Raw genomic sequence first — 16705 nt, 5'->3', positions numbered from 1 at the left:
TGAAATTAAACCACTGGATCAATTAAAAAAAAGTATTGGTCTGTGATATGAAAAGTACGAAATATATCTTCGGGTTTCTGCATTGACGTTTTTGACAAATACAAGATCAATGCATGTGCCTGCAAGTGTAGTTGCTTGTGATGGATCAGAGATCAAACGAAGCTTGAAACATTCATTCATAAAATAAACAAATTTCAAATTCTCTTGTTTTGAAACATCTATGTTGAAGTCGCCTGAAACGACCATTGGAACATTCTGATTTCTAGACTAAATATTCTACATTAAAAGATGGGTGGGTAATGTCTGCGACATAACTGGAGTGTCGTAACTACACTTGTGACGTTAATCCAAATCTAATGATATGCAACGAAATTACGTTTGCATGTGAAATTTTCAAATGATTCGTTATAATTATGGTTAAAAATTCTAATTGGGAATTCTTTTCCATCACCAACTATTTTTCTTTTTTTCGAATCTACAGCATTCTTTGAAAATATTGTTGAAATGTTATTGATGAAAAACTGAAAATGCGTTTGGCAACACTGCTCACTAAATGGATGGTGGGAAGACGCACATTCGTTTTGATTATGCTAGTATTAGTAGCAGGAAAGAATGAAAAGTAACATAGCCCGAAAACGAGCAAGCGAGAGAGCGATAGTAATTCGTATTCGCTCTACTAAACTAAAAAAAGATGGGTGGGTAATGTCTGTGACATAACCGGAGCATCGTGACTTCACTTCGAGACGTTAATTTAAATCTAATGATTTATGCAGTTAATCAAAGGAGGCTGCCAAAAAGTTCGAATAAAAGCACGCGACTAGTGTACTTTGCACGTTCTATATTTTATCAACACTAGAGAGAATCGAAAAAATAATTCAAAGTGTAATAGCAACATGCAATTGTGGCAACACTGGCCATGGGATGGTGGGGAACACGCACATTCGTTTAATTTATGATGTATTAGCAGCAGAAAGGAATGGAAAAGCAGTGCGCGAAAACGAGCGAGGATAATTTAAATTCTCTTTCTATCCACATATCGTATTTCTAACCTACTTGCTGAAAATTGTTAAACACCTCAAATGGATATTTCAGTTTAACTCTTATTAGAACACAATTAATTGGTCCTGAAAAGAACCGTTTATTGTTTTATTGCGGGAGCATAATTCAGACGCACTCCCCGCGACACGGTGAGCCAGTTTAATATATTTGGCCTGAAAGTTATGCGTTTGGTGCAGTATTTTGCATTCTCGAACAAACCAGGCGCACTATTTTGCATTCTCGAACCAGTAGGCATCGTTGGCTTCTCGGGGCATCATTACGACTGAGGTTTGTAAGCGTAGCTCGACTTTGCAGTCCTGTACAATCTCACGAACCAGACGCTGGAACGATAGCCTACAGATTAGTTGCCCTTTAGTTGGGGCGAAATTCTTGCAGGGCGACAGTTCCGATGAGTCACCAGTAGCTGGGGCACTGTTTCCGTCCATCGCCATTGCCAACTGCTTTCCTTCGGTGGACTGGCTGCTTGCTAGTGCTTGAACGAATACGAATGATGAGAAAAACCGACTGACCAATATTCATATATAAACACACGAGAAAGCACTACTATCGCTCTCTCGCTCGTTTTCGTTCCATTCCTGCGCCTTTCCTTTCCGTTCGGCTACCAATACTAGCATAACCAAAACGAATATTCTGTCTTTCCATCGCCTTCAATGTAGTGGCCAGTGCTAGCAAACTTGCATGTTCAGTTTTTCAATAACAACATTCAAACAATATTTTCAAAGAATGTTACAGATTTGAAAAGAAGGAAGGAAAATATTTTCACAAATTTAAATTCTTTTGTGTTATTTGTTAGCGCTGATAAAGGCTATTTAGTTTGCTACTAGCAAGGAGCTGCACAAACAAATCGATTTATGCAGTTAATCAACGGAGGCTGCCAAAAAGTTCGAATAAAAGCATGCGACTAGTGTACTTTGCACGTTCTATATTTTATCAATACTAGAGAGGATCGATAAAATAATTCAAAGTGTAATAGCAACATGCAATTGTGGCAACACTGGCCATGAGATGGTGGGGGAACATGCACATTCGTTTAAGTTATGATGGTATTAGCAGCAGAAAGGAATGGAAAAGCAGTGCACGAAAACGAGCGAGAGAGGATAATTTAAATTCTCTTTCTTTCGTTCCACACATCGTATTTCTTATATAGACGCTGGAACGATAGCCTACAGATTAGTTGCCCTTTAGTTGGGGCGAAATTCTTGCAGGGCGACAGTTCCGATGAGTCACCAGTAGCTGGGGCACTTTTTCGGACCGTCGTCATTGCCAACTGCTTTACTTCGGTGGACTGGCTGCTTGCTAGTACTTGAACGAATACGAATGAGAAAAACCGACCGACAGATATTTATATAATCGCGCTAATATGCACTACTATCGCTTTCTCGCTCGTTCTCGTGCCGTGCGTGAGCCTTTCCTTTCCGTCCGGCTTCTAATGGCCTAACCAAAGGAGTATGCCGTCTTTCCCCCACTAACTGCTCTCGTCAAGCAACCAAATACGAATAATCATAAAACAAACATGTAGTGGACCTATATATAAACTTTTCATTATTTTATTGTTCGGTTGGTCCACCATTTTGACGGCTCTGTGCGGGATGGGCTGAAAATTTTCACTTTTCCGAGTCGTTTTCGAAAGATTTTTCAAAACACAATTTTTTGTTATTAGTGCATGTTATACATACTTAAAATTTTAATACAGCATAGAGGAACATATTTTCAACAAATTGGCCTAAAAATCAAATCATTCTGTTAAGTATGATAAAAGTTATTAACGTTCAAAATCTGACGCGGTGCCGCAGCCGATATTTTGAAACGGGACCCCTATATTGAAAGCTTAAATGTATTCTACATTAAAAGATTGATTTTACTTTGAGAACGTCAAATGTACAAAACGTGAACCCGATCACGGAATGTTTTGTTGATTTCATGACTTTCTCTACGCGGCAGCTACAAACATCGTCGAAGGAATTACGAGCGAAACGATAATGATGGCGCCAATTTTCATCAGTGTTTGCCAATTACTACTTCAGATCGTCTATTTCTTCGTCGTTACTTCTCTTCCCTCTCTACCTTATCGATCAGCTTCAAGAGCATTTTACATTGCTAATTTTTTCCTCCCACCGACTTCTGCTGCTGCGGTAGCCTGGCACACTTGGACCCACTACCCATCCTGTCTTGTCCAGCGCACAAACGGCACTCACGCACACACACATACACACACATGTCATATTATCAGGCGACAAACGCGGCAGACACCGTCACAACCGCCGGCGGCTTAAAACACACGCGAACTGATGCCGCGATCCGATCCGCGAGTGTCGGGTGCTTTATTTGTTTACCGTTGCTGTTATTGCATTGTTTATTAATAATATTAAATAATAATCCCATTAAAGCAGGCCGCCCGCACTACTAGCGAAGTGTGTGTTTTCCCCAGTGAATATTTTACCTGAGTGCTATACTGCCCATGATCGCATATTTGTCCCGTTTTCTAAAGGATTTCCTATCTTTATGGGACTGATTTGCGATCATGGGCAGTATACCGGTAAGCCTTGCTCGATTGACAGAAGTAATTATCGATTATGGATGATTGTAAAATAAAATTTTAATAATTTGAATTGGCATGTTAAAACCTCTTTTTATCAGGACCTCTTTGAAAATTAATAGGGAGATTTTTAAAAATAAATCGTGTTCAAAATCTCGGTGTCGTCAGTGAAAAAAGGCACGATCACATACCACCTCACTGTTGTTTACTGATCCAAGAATTCGGTTGTTTTCCCGGTTATCTCAAATTTAAGACAAAACTTTTTTCATGTTCGTGACCGGCATTGATGTGACTTTTTTCAGGCGTCCCGTTTCTGTGTTCCTATTAGCGTTCGAACCCGTCGACCGGTTCCGGAATTATCCCCATGAGGTATATCCGCCATCTAAATGGGGTGAGGACGAGTTTTGAAGAAACATTTCATAAATGTAAGTAGATTTCTTTGAATTGAGCTATTGATATGACTATTTTCCATTGATCCTTCACAATCGACATGAAGTGGATCAATATTTGCCACCGGAAAACTGTTCCGGTAGAACCTTAGGAAATAAATATACTTTTCTACCATTCCAGCTTTTTTGACTCCTAAATTTATAGGAAATGCGAAGTTCCTCAAATCATATACTCCTGCAGCTCCTTCAACCTTGGTATAGCCATTCTGGCACCGGTTCCGAATGAAATCAAATAAGGTCATTTGACACCGTTTTGAAAAGCTAGATGGTGGTTCCCGGTTATCACAAAACAAATCATCAATATGGGTGTCATTTGAGAAGGCATGGTCAGCGAAAACCGAAAATTGATGACTGACACCATATTGAAAATCAAGATAGCAGCTTCCGGCTATTACAAAACAGGTAAAAACATCATCATCATGAGTGTCATTTGAAATTGGTCAATAGACAACAGAAATGGACTATTGATGCCATTTTGAAATCCAAGATGCCGACTTCCGGTTGCATAAGCGCGCCGCCGCGCCACGAGTCGCACATCTGCCGACGCCGAACGAAAAGCCGGCGGTGTGCTGGCGGAACTTTTTCCGCACGCTGATGCTTTGTTTTACTAAAACAAGACGAATACATAAATTTACACAGTTTCCGTTTACCAGCTTTTCTCCTGTTGTATTTATATTGAAGACACGACGCACGAAAAAAAAATGTTCGCAGAATCGTGAATAAAGCGCCATGAATTCTGATTAATTTTTAAGTCTCCAAAACAGGACCATGAACAAAAATAATTTATTTTATAATTGTGCTCAATTACCTTCCGTAACAATGCTTTTACTTGTGGAGATTATTGGTTTTTTGTGCATTTCATTTTGATGTCATCACCAAATCGTTTTTCTGTCCGTGAACTAGTTTACAATTCTATAAATATTACTCATAAACCTTATTTTGACTCTTGATTATATCCATAAATATACATTGTTTACGGTCCAACTATATGACGATGATTTATGATTGATTACATTTTGATCGTGATTTATATTACCTCTTGATCGTGGTTTTGAATTAGATCACAAAATTTAAAAGGTCTTGATGATTTCTCATGCACTATTTCACGAAACATGTAGTGCTAAGAGATTACACCACTACAGAATTTTAAAAAAAAATCGATTGTTTATTTATTAGTCTAAAATGTGCTTTAGGATGTTACAAATGATATCCCAAAACATGGAAGACGAAAACAACACATAAATGCTCAAATTTTTAATTCTGCCGCAACGCCTCTTATGTATACCCCCTGTGTACTGAAAACTTTAACCACTTTTTAGAGCTGGCCGGAAATGTAACTCGAACAAATAATTTTTGATCGCTTTGAAATTTTTACAGTAAATTCGAAATTGAGTTCTCCAGCGACGTACGAAGGATTTTATTTTTTTTATTGCTTATTTCTTTTTATTTAACAATTGTGTATCGATTTTTATGACATTTTCGGTGTTTTTTTACTCAAAAGTGCGATAAATCAAAATATCGAAAAGATTCTACGTCCGTCGCTTGCCATTGCCATAAGGAATCAGAAAATTTTTGTTTTTCTTTTGTTTTGGCTCTAAGTCAAACATTGCGGAAGATATTTTTCCAGCCGTCGACCCCTTCCAAAAAAGCGCATGGGGGGATGCTGCATAGCCGCCATCTTGTGGTGAAATTACCCGAAAAAAATATTTTTGTGATTCATTACTTATGTTCTAAATCCCATTTAACAAGATCTCGATTCATCTCTTTCTTGCGTCAAGAAAAATTACCGAAAATGCCCATTTTTCGTGCTCTACATTGGTATAACCCCTTAAACTTCTATTCCTGCGTGATGCCCGCAAGAAAAGGAGCTCTGATTTAGCTGATGCGAATTAATGATATTGAAACTTGGTTTGGCTTTGCTAACCAATGCAGTACGTACTATGGTTTATTTCTCTTTAGTGGATGAAAAAGTGATTGGGTAAACAATATTTGTTCTCTGTTAAGGAGAAAATTATTTAAGACCATCTTTGTACGTGAGGACCACAAAACCTATAACGCAGTACCTGGGGATTCCCTCAGAAACACAAATAGCATTTCAGTATTTTGCGAGGTTGCGTCAATCCAGCGCTAGCTCAGTCCTGTCACAAAGTTAGTGTCGGATTCTGATGAGACAAAATCGAAACTTAAATGCCATAACTAATTTAACTGTTACCCGACCTAGGCCCAAACTGCACTTAGTTCAATCTCTGGATGAAATGTTAAGCCCCTTGAGGTTTCCTGGAAGCGCTGAAAGCTCCTTGTTTTATCATAAATTTCTAATACCAGAGGCAATTTTTTTGGCCTTGTGTCAGCGCTTCCTCGAGCTGCTATATTTGGCAGCCTCTCAAGAGTATTCTCTTGAGCAACAACAAGAATTCTCGCCTATAATTTTTAGAAAATGGAAACGCCCCAGATTATACGGGTGCTGTTCATATGTAGGGCAGGGCAATAGATGATGTAGACTTTTCCTACAATAAGCACATTTTACAGCATTTCTAATGCAAGAGTCATCCTAATGATTCTCTGCGTACTTGCCGCACCGAGCCTAAATACTTCAATGGCCCATTTTCTTGTATTTAGTGCAATGCTTGACGCGCGCTACAAATAACCGAACAGACGGACTAACCCTGTCGAACAAAAAGTAAATAGGCAAAGCAGTCCCGCTAAAAGTCATCCAATACGTTGCTCCGCTTATTGCGTTTGCCATTCAAAAGGAGTCCATTAAATAGACAAGTCTCACAGTAACCACACCGTTGATCTCAACTTTGTGGGCAGGCATGTAAGCGCAGCAGTCTTTCAAAAAATATTTGTTGCGAGTAATGTCAATCGCTCGCTTTATATAGGCCACCGCAAATCTAAGATTCCTCAATAAATCGCCTGCTCAGTAATCTATTTTTTCCTTTAATCGATAGCTAGACTATCCGAAAATATAATCCTGAAATTGGTTGGTCAAACTAAGAAGTGGTTGTGTCTCGCCTCTTGTGTGGTAGCGTCGGTGCCTCTCGTCGTACCTGTGGTACAGTGACTTTAGAGCGCGTTTTCTCGAAACCACTTTTTTAGCCGGTAATCTCGATTGCAATCGAAACGCTACACATATAAAGCTCAACCTACATTATTTTTTAGATTAAACTAACCGCTTGTGCTTAAATTTTCGTTATCAATAAAAATTAATGGTTTAAGTATTGTTTTAGTTGTTAATAACAACACAAAAAAGTGTGAAAATCCGACTTCTTTTTTGCAAGAAATTATTAATAAATTTCAATGTTTAATAACAATAATTTTTTAAGCACACAATACAACCCTTCACTTTCAAAAACTGTTTCATGTCTTTCAGATAATTGGTCTGGGCTGTGGCGTGAGTGCCGTAAAAAAACATTTAACGGAGAACCTACGAAAGATGACAGCCACTTTGGAAATATGTTCGAAATCAAAAATAAACATTCAGACATAATGGCGGATGACCCACAGAGGTTAAAGCCACAAATAAATAACAACAACATTCAGACATGTATCTTCATAACACTTTGCTGTCGCTTTGTTTGTTCAAATCAAAATTATCATAATTTTAAATGGGATCTACCTGACCATGGTGAGGGGGTTTTTTAATAGGTTTGATCTCATTCTAAACGCCATCAAAACACCATACAGTGGGGGTGAATTTGTACCATGGACATGAGAGAGTTATGCGCTTTCCGTTTGCTCGGAGGACCGAAATTAGGGTCTTCCGGACGTGATCGATTAATGATCGCCGGAGCACAGCCCTGTATAGGTTCACGCTAGACACCGCGTTTATAAGTATAGAAGTGCTAAAACGTTCACTTAATCATCGGGGTCTTTTCATGTTTGCAAGATCGCTAGCCTAACGTGTTAACGTGTTTGATCGCTAGGGTTTTTGTATACCGTGTGTGCTAATGCATCGGTTTTCAACCTTTCGTAATCAGCCAGGGTAGTTGCGGAACCCCACGGCTTAACATCCATTTTGTGAACTATCCAAATATGATTTTCAGTCTGTTACAGCCTCCTTCAGAGATAAATAGTCTTCTTCGCGAACCCCTGGTAATTACCTCTACCCCTAGGGGTCCGCTGACCAAAGATTGAGAATCGTTGTGGTAGTGCGTACGTAACTTCGCGTGCATAAATTCGATACTTATGGCGGCGATATTTCTCGGTCAGGTTAAGCTAAGGAGGGTATATGGCCTCCCGAATCTATTCGAGATACTGCACACCCTGAAATTGGTCTATAATTGCAGTTTTCGAACGAATATAATCAGCTTGACTCCATCACCGACGCCCATCTGTTTTTCCACGGAATTTGGATGCTATGGTGGCGACCTTTCCCGGTCACATAACAATGCTCTAAGATCTCCGAAGTAGGACATGCAGATGCTGGCCCCGTTGAAAACCCACCCGAAAAGTGCAGGCGTTTACTTCCACCACCACTCGATCTACCACCGTCCAGAAAGAAACGTACAGGGACTTCTTAAAATCTACTATCAGAACGTGAGAGGACTACGCACAAAAAATGATGAGCTGGTCGTCGCTGCTTCAAGTGTTGATCATGATGTTATAGTTCTGACCAAAACGTGGCAGAATGATCAAATCAACTCGCTCCAACTATTTGACTACAGGGTATTCGGTATATTGTAACGATCGCGATCCTAATAATACAGGGAAGAAATGTGGTGATGGTGTGCTCATTGCAGTCTCCAACCGACAACTCTGGGTAAATATTCGTGGCCCCTATACTAATTTCTGTATGGGTGTTGTATATATTCCCCCGATTCGGCTAGCGGTGTTGAAATTATTCAGAAGCACATAGACTCCACTCTTGACATCGCAACTTCCATCGAATCCAACACGGAACATCTACTATTTGGTGATTACAACGAATCTTGGACCTCCTGATTATAAATGAAGAAGCTTCAATGAACTACACCGTTTCAGAGGCACTTGAGCCGTTAATTGCTGCAGACGCACATCATCCTCCAATTCTAGTAATGCAGGTTTGTCCGCAGCAAGTTCTTTATGACGAGATGGAGGATGTCAGGCAGTTCAACTTTTCGAAGACTGACTTCTCTAGACTTCATAACTTACTACAAACACTTGATTGGGAAACTTTCTTGAATGCACGATCGATGTAGCAAAATCTAGTAGAAAAACTTTCATTTGTGCTAACAGCTTTTCCGTATACATGTACCTGCACCTCGTACCCGACCAAAACCAGCATGGCCCAACAACCAGCTACGTAAACTGAAAAAATTGCGAGCAGCTGCGCTTCGACATTACGCCAGACGACGAAACCCCATTACAAAATGGGAGATCACTTCAGTAACAGCTACAAAACATATACTCGCTTTACTCAAGACACGTAGCACAAACCCAATCCAACCTAACATGAAACCCAAAACAGTTTTGGTCTTTTGTAGACGGGAATCCAGTATGTTTTACGCAAATGAAACGTCTAACACGCCCAGCGGCATCTGTAACTTGTTCGCAAAACATTTCTCGAGTGTGTTTAAAAACAAATCGGCTAACTTAGGTGGGCTGTGGCCTTCAACATGTCCCTCGCGTTGTAATTTTGGAAACATTCAATTTACCGACGAAAACATTCTAGCTGCCCAAAGCAAGTTAAAGCTCTCTACAATCGAAGTAGACACTATATACACTGATCTTAAAGCTGCATTCGCTCGTGTAGACCACTCTCTTCTTCTGGCAAAGATCGAGCGGCTGGGCGCTCCATCGAATTTTACACTCATATAGCTTCATCAACTTGTCGGGTGTACCTCAAGGGAGCAATCTCGGACCGTTGCTTTTTCTTTATTCTTCAATGACATTTGCTATATTATACCCCCAGGGTGCAAACTTATATACGCTGATGATCTCAAACTCTTTCTCATTGTGCGGTCAATAAAGGACTGTGTTGAACTTCAGCGACATCTAGATGCTTTCTGTAATTGGTGTAATCGCAACTTGTGGGCTCTCCGCATGTCCAAATGCTCTATAATATCTTGCACGCGCAGAAGAAAATCCAATGCTCTGGAGCTACAACATCGTCGGCCTAGAACTGTCGGAGAGTATCAGTTATCAAAGACCTTCGTGTACTCTTTGACTCGCAACTGACATTCAGAAACCATTACTCTCACGTTCCTGTACTATACAGGCAAATATAAATCTTGGCTTCATAATAAGAATCGCCAACGATCCATATTGTCTCGGGCACTGTATTTTTCACTTGTTCGGTCTGTCCTGGAAGCTTCAGCAGCCATTTGGTGTCCATATACGAACATTTGCACAAACAGAATTGAAGCAGTACAAACAAGATTCCTCCGCTTTGCTCTTAGAACTTTGCCGTAGCGTAACCCAACAAAGCTACCACCATACATCGATCGCTGCCGTCTGCTCGATATGGAAACTCTGGAAAAAAGGCGAAATACAGAGCGGTATTTGCTGGAAAAATATTGACTGGTCAAATGGATGGCCAAGATATTCTATCACAAATCAACATCAATGTACCCCCTAGAAATCTTAGATCACGTAACTTTTTAAGGCTCGACTTTTAGTGCACTGAGTACGGTCAGAACGAACCTATACGGGCGATGTGTAATGTTTTCAATAGTGTGTATAACCATTTCGATTGTTATATTTGTAGTGATGTTTTCAAGAATAGACATAGGAGATTGACTTAGCTTATAAGATTATACACAACAACATTACTATTTCTGTGATATAGTTGTCTATATCAAATCGTACGAAAAGATGGTGGGTTTTAACGCGTATTCGAGGTCTGCTTCTGAAGTGAACCTTGAAATTGCCTTTTCCCATACAACAACATTAAATTTCATGTAGAACAACACGGGTCAGATGAAAATAAGAAAATAAATAAATAAATAAATGATTGCGAGATCGTGAGCGTATGCGTGCGTGAATGATCGCATTGGATTAACACGAAGGTCTTGAGCGTTTGTATGTTATTGCAAATTTCTAATCTATACTGTCGGAGTAACTTTGATCAGCAAAATTATTGAATCAAAAAGAGAAATAACGTTCGAAAAGTTATGTAAATTGCATTCTTTCAGACAATTTCATGGACTTCATTGTTATGTCCCAAAAGAAAACAAAATTGTCTGAAAGGACATAATAAATTTATCGAAATGTTTTTTAGAAAATAGTTGACATGAAATAAAATTCCTTATTTTTTGTGTGAATTTCTTGACCAAATTTTGACGGTTACCAACAAACTGATCAGTTCAGTTTTAATATTTTAATTTTATGAATATACAAGGCATTGTTTGAACTAATCGAAGCCCGATCAGAATGTAATAACAAAATAATAACAGAATGCAATTTTCGTAGCAATCTGTGGTATAATTTTGGTCTCGTTAATAGTTAAAATAATAGAAAACTGTAACAAGTAACAGTGAGAGATATAGTTTTGAAATATTTTTGTAATGTGTTTCTGATCGGGAAAGATATAGGAAAGTTCCGTCATTTTCAATATGAATTTGTGTTCATAAGAAGTACATCAAATGAGTAAATAATCATTGCCGACTGAACATGTTTAAAAGCGGCTTGGCTTTTTATTGTTAGAGAGGATCATCCTATCGTACAATCACTGAAATAAGTCTCATGTGACCAAAGTTACGCCGTTTTATGGCACCGTCAATTCAATCAGCCTAGGGAAGGGAGATAGGGGAGAGAGACATTTTCACTCTCAAACATATTATTCGCAAGCATGTTGTTTCAAGTGATCATTTTTCAATCTCAGTTAGTCTAGGTGAATAACGAAGTTGCACCATACGGGTGATCTTCTACGCTTATGTTTACAGATAGATCTGAGTGAACTGCAAACTTAAGTCGAGCTCGCTAAAACATATGTTCAGACCCAGCACCACCTTACATTTCCAAATCCGCAAACTAGTTTAATCACAGTACAGTACATATAAAACTAGTGTGCGATTAGCTAAACGCTTCCCCCTGCCTTGATCGCCGTTCGTATGATTGATCGCCGTCGGAGGTGTGAACTAACATTTATATGCTACACCTTCATTAGCTGTCGTAATTAAATTATACCACCATCATGTTCTAAATCGATGGTCGAGCTAAAAGCTTTTTAATTGGTCAACATTACGTGGCGTGCCTCCTTCGAAGTTAGTTGGCCTGGCACCTCTAGCCGTTCTAACTGACGATTGAACCCAAACGAGAGAGAGATACCTTGTCTTGTTTCTCTCGAATCTACCTTAATTGGGGATTGCCCATTTGAAGTTGGTAGCTAACGTTAATTGCAATTTGTCAATTAACTGTAATGTCAATCAGTTAGCTATAAGGGCACTTAATATTGGACTTATAACGATACAAAAGAGTCTAAGGTTAAGGGTTAGCGTCGATTGCCTTATGCTCAGCTCATCTGGGTTCAGTTCCGAACCTTTACGTATAGGGTTACGTATTATGGAGGTTTGTTGCCATGAAACTAATACGAAAATTCTGTTGTTAAACCAGGCACGTGATACAGCAGTACATTCACCTGTCTGGATTACTTGTATTTTTTAAAAGTACAATTGATGCTGTTAAATTAAATATAACTATTTACACACCCTATTCAGAAGCTGCTTTCTTAGAACGAAAACACGTGGCAGATGAACAATCCGTCGTCGTCTGTCTACCTACTATCACGTCATCCCAGCGCAACTACGCAGAGTTTGCGAAATTGGAACTGATTGAACTGAATTGAGGTTTATGTCTTTGATGAAACAGCGGATAATTCAGCTACATACCGATGAGATTAGTGCAAATCACTTTCGCGGAAACTCCTGGATTAGTCGCGACTATTGTGGCCTTGTCGGAGATTGCCCGTCAAATCTGCTGCTACGTTCCGTTTAATCTAGTCGGAAGACGCAGTAGCGTACAATTTATTTTATGATCGCTGCGTGAATTGAACAACTGTCGATCGTCGTCGGACGAAACCCCCGCCGCAGTTCAGTGTCCTAGTAATGTCGTATGTCGACTAGACACCATTCAATTTCACAGATCGCAGCATTGCGAGAGCCGATCGTTTTCCCAGAACCGAATGACTCCTCTGAGACTTCATTATTGTTATTTTCATTATTATTATTATTATATATGTGTTTAACAAACGATAATCACACCACAGCGATCGTTAAAAGTAACAATCATCTCGTCTGTGTTGAGACTGAAAGGAGCACATTTCGCTCGAACCGCGATATTAACTGCACTTTTCCACATCCAACGACTGACGTTGGTTCATAGTGGGATTTTCTTTCGATTTACGAACGCGTTTGAATATCGAGCACAGGCAACAGGAAATAAACTTTTTGATCCACGTTTAATAATTTTTGTCCCACTGTGCGCGCCGGCGCTACGTTAATGTTTGTTTTGTAAAATATAGATAATGTTTTAATTACAAATATTAATAATAATCAATTTGCTTGTTTTATATTCAGCATCTGTGCGAGTGCGGCATTTTCAATCCCGTTTTGTGATGGTTAGCCATGCACTTTGGTGCAATAGTGAGGTTGGCCTGGAACACCTCCTCTCCCATCATCATCATCATCATCTTGTCTTAGGTCACTTTGTACAACATTCTCAATTAGCTGGCTAGTGTCGATCTAACAGAAACGCTGATTGTAATATTTAATTTGAGCTCTGGTATGTTTTTCCTAATATGATGACGAATTCTGTTCTGCTCCTCTGATGATTGCACCGGTGGTGCATTGTTCAACTACACTCTTCTTCGAAATCAGCGTCCCCACACACGATATATTAATACGTAGTTATTTATGATAAAAATAACAACAGTTGGGTAATTTGACCCCTCCCCTGATATATTAGCAAACCCCATCGTTTTGTTTTGATTTAAGAGGAAATTTGCATAAGCGCCGCCTGTCAGTCGCGCGCTCCGGCCAACTGAAATGCCGTCCGACCATTAGCCGGTTTCGATTTGTGGTGACGGGGTCGTTATTCCGCATATTTGGCGTACCACGAAATTCAACTATTTTTTTTTTTCTAAGGGAGCTGCCTGACTAATTTGGCACTCGCACGACTGTCGCCCCGGGTGGGGAGCATTGAGGATGGCTATTGGTTGATGATGGGGACGAGCACAAAAACAAACAATGCAATAGCTCTGTCCATCAATCGGTTGACAGACATGACGAAAAGCTTCAACGAGTTAGTTGGGCAGATGATAACATGTTTCAAGCAACGGAACGTCAATAATTAAATTAGTTATGGAATTTGCGTTTGGACTTCGTCTCATCAGAATTCGACACTAACTTAGTGCCAGGACTAAGTTACGTTGGATTTCTTACGGGACATCAAGCAGGACTAGTGGTACTCAAAAACACAAATAGACGAATTTCGCGCCAACTCGAACAAATGTTGGCAGCACCCTCTCAGATTTTAATGAAACGTTCTGTACATGAGAACTTTGTCACAAAAAGCTACTTTGCATACTTTGTTTTTCCAAAAATGATCTAGACTGTGTTTTGAAAAGGGTTGAACTTTTTGCCTTTCTCATATAGAAAGGTTATGCAATCGGTCTAAAAATCATTAAAATAATCCCGGTCCGGAGGGCCGAATGTCATATGCTATTCGACTCAGTTCGTCGAGATAGGAAAATGTCTGTGTGTGTATGTATGTGTGTATGTGTGTATGAGTGTATGTGGAAAAAATATCGCCTCTGTTTCCCAGAGATAGCTGGACTGATTTACACAAACTTAGTCTCAAATGAAAGGTACAACCTTCCCATCGGCTGATATTGAATATTTTATTGATTGGACTTCCGGTTCCGGAGTTAAGGATTGAAGAGTGCGACCACACAGCAAATTCCCATATAAACTGAAATGAAAAATTTCCAAAGGGAGGAGTAAAGGAAAATTTCAAAATCGAATTTGTATTTTGGATGCCAAATGACTTTAAAATGCATAAAACATTGATATTTGTTGAAAACTCAAAAAAAAATTGACGAAAATTGACTTTTTTGACTTTGGTACATTTTTGCCTCTCTCATTAGAAAGGTTATGCAATCACTCTCAAAATCGTCAACCCAATCCCGAATTTTTTTATGACCTATAAAGGCTTAGGTAGGAGTATGCAATGAGGGGTTGCTACTTTAAATTTAAAACTAGTTTAAAATTTCTTAACAAGTTGAAAATTTTCGGCACGGTCCGGACCACCGGATCTTCCTCATTGATCCGCCGCTTGCTTCAAGCGATGTTTCAGTGTCCACACATAGTATCTCAAGATCTTGCCTGTAGATCCATTGTATGTATGTTCAAATCGTACTGAATATGTAATAAACATTTTCACTATTGTATTGAACATAACCAGCCATGCAAACGTAGTTTAGACAAATGAGAAAGGCACAATTGCACCACTAGGTGGATTAAAACAGGTTTTTCAAATGGCTATAGTCTAAAAATGACAAATCCTGCAAAAAAAAATGTTGTAGGAGTGATTTTCACAAAATTAGTCAAATTTTTGAATACAAATATTAAACAAATTCTTCATCGACTTCTACACTGAAAAAAATCGATTTTAAAAATTTAAAGTCGATTTAAAAAAAAACATCTTTGATTTGGATGAAATTTTGTTCCAGGATATGTAATTATGTTCCCTGCGTACCGGCAAAAATTCAAGTTGGACACTTTTAAGAAAAAAAATATTCGAAAAAAATTTTTCCTTGTCCAAACTGAATTTGTTTTTTCAGTGCATTTTTATCGAAAACTGAACCAATGAAAGTCATAATCATCTCAGAATCCAGTGCTAGCTGCCTGATATATGCAAAAGTATTAGGCACGAACTTAGTATAGCATCTCGGACTAGTCTAGAACGAGGCCGAAGAGATTCGTTTAACGGAGATCTGGTACTAGAATACTTAGCGCACGACCAGACAACATGTTTAATATCGCGATAACCACCACCCCAAGTGTAGAGACCGCCCTCCATGGCCTAAATACGCCGAAGATGGGCCTTCCACGTACAATGATTGTACATGGCCCGATGTATTACCCGAATGAAGTCATGACCCTCATCCATTGTCTTGGACCAAGGTTTGTTGATATTTTTGGGATTCCTAAACTTCCATCGCTCCACGAAATTTGACAATTTTAGAGTGCTCTGAGAAGAAATATTTAAAAACTCGTTGAACAACGTTGAAATATCACCTTCTAATGGCAATAATCTCCGATCAGCATGGAGATCTTGCCATTTGAGCCAGACGCTACTGATTCTAATGCCAAAATGTTTCTCATTACCCGGAATGGAGCACTGCGAAAGAATTCAAACTAAGGTAATCTGCTATGATTTTTCAGATAAAGTACTTAAAAACTTCCCCAGGAAACACAAAGAGTGTTTTCTATGCTCCATCAAACGGAGAGCCTCTAGCAACTGTAACGATGTAGGCGCTGTCGTTGATAGGTAAATATAAAGCCATCAATTTTGTGGGGAGAATGCTGGCAGCACAGCCTCTTTTATGATTACACTCACCACTACTGTCATAATAATTAGCATAAAAGCTATGCATGCATAGCTGTTATAATATGACGAACGTTCCGTGTATTCCAATCACAGGATGAATCGAATACACAACGTAGGCCTTAGCCACCAG

At 39.3% G+C, this 16705-nt stretch overlaps 1 protein-coding gene across 3 annotated transcripts in view; it reads right to left on the bottom strand.

Moving 5' to 3' along the window:
* LOC131688978 (SPARC-related modular calcium-binding protein 2) overlaps positions 1-16705 on the bottom strand; it is a 90985-nt gene that overhangs the window by 22874 nt on the left and 51406 nt on the right. The window lies entirely within an intron of this gene.

This window comes from Topomyia yanbarensis, chromosome 3 (assembly GCF_030247195.1).
Source record: "Topomyia yanbarensis strain Yona2022 chromosome 3, ASM3024719v1, whole genome shotgun sequence".
Classification (NCBI taxonomy): Eukaryota; Metazoa; Arthropoda; class Insecta; order Diptera; family Culicidae; genus Topomyia; species Topomyia yanbarensis.
Note: the sequence above shows the minus strand (reverse complement) of the source record. Positions and strands in the feature narration are given on the sequence as shown.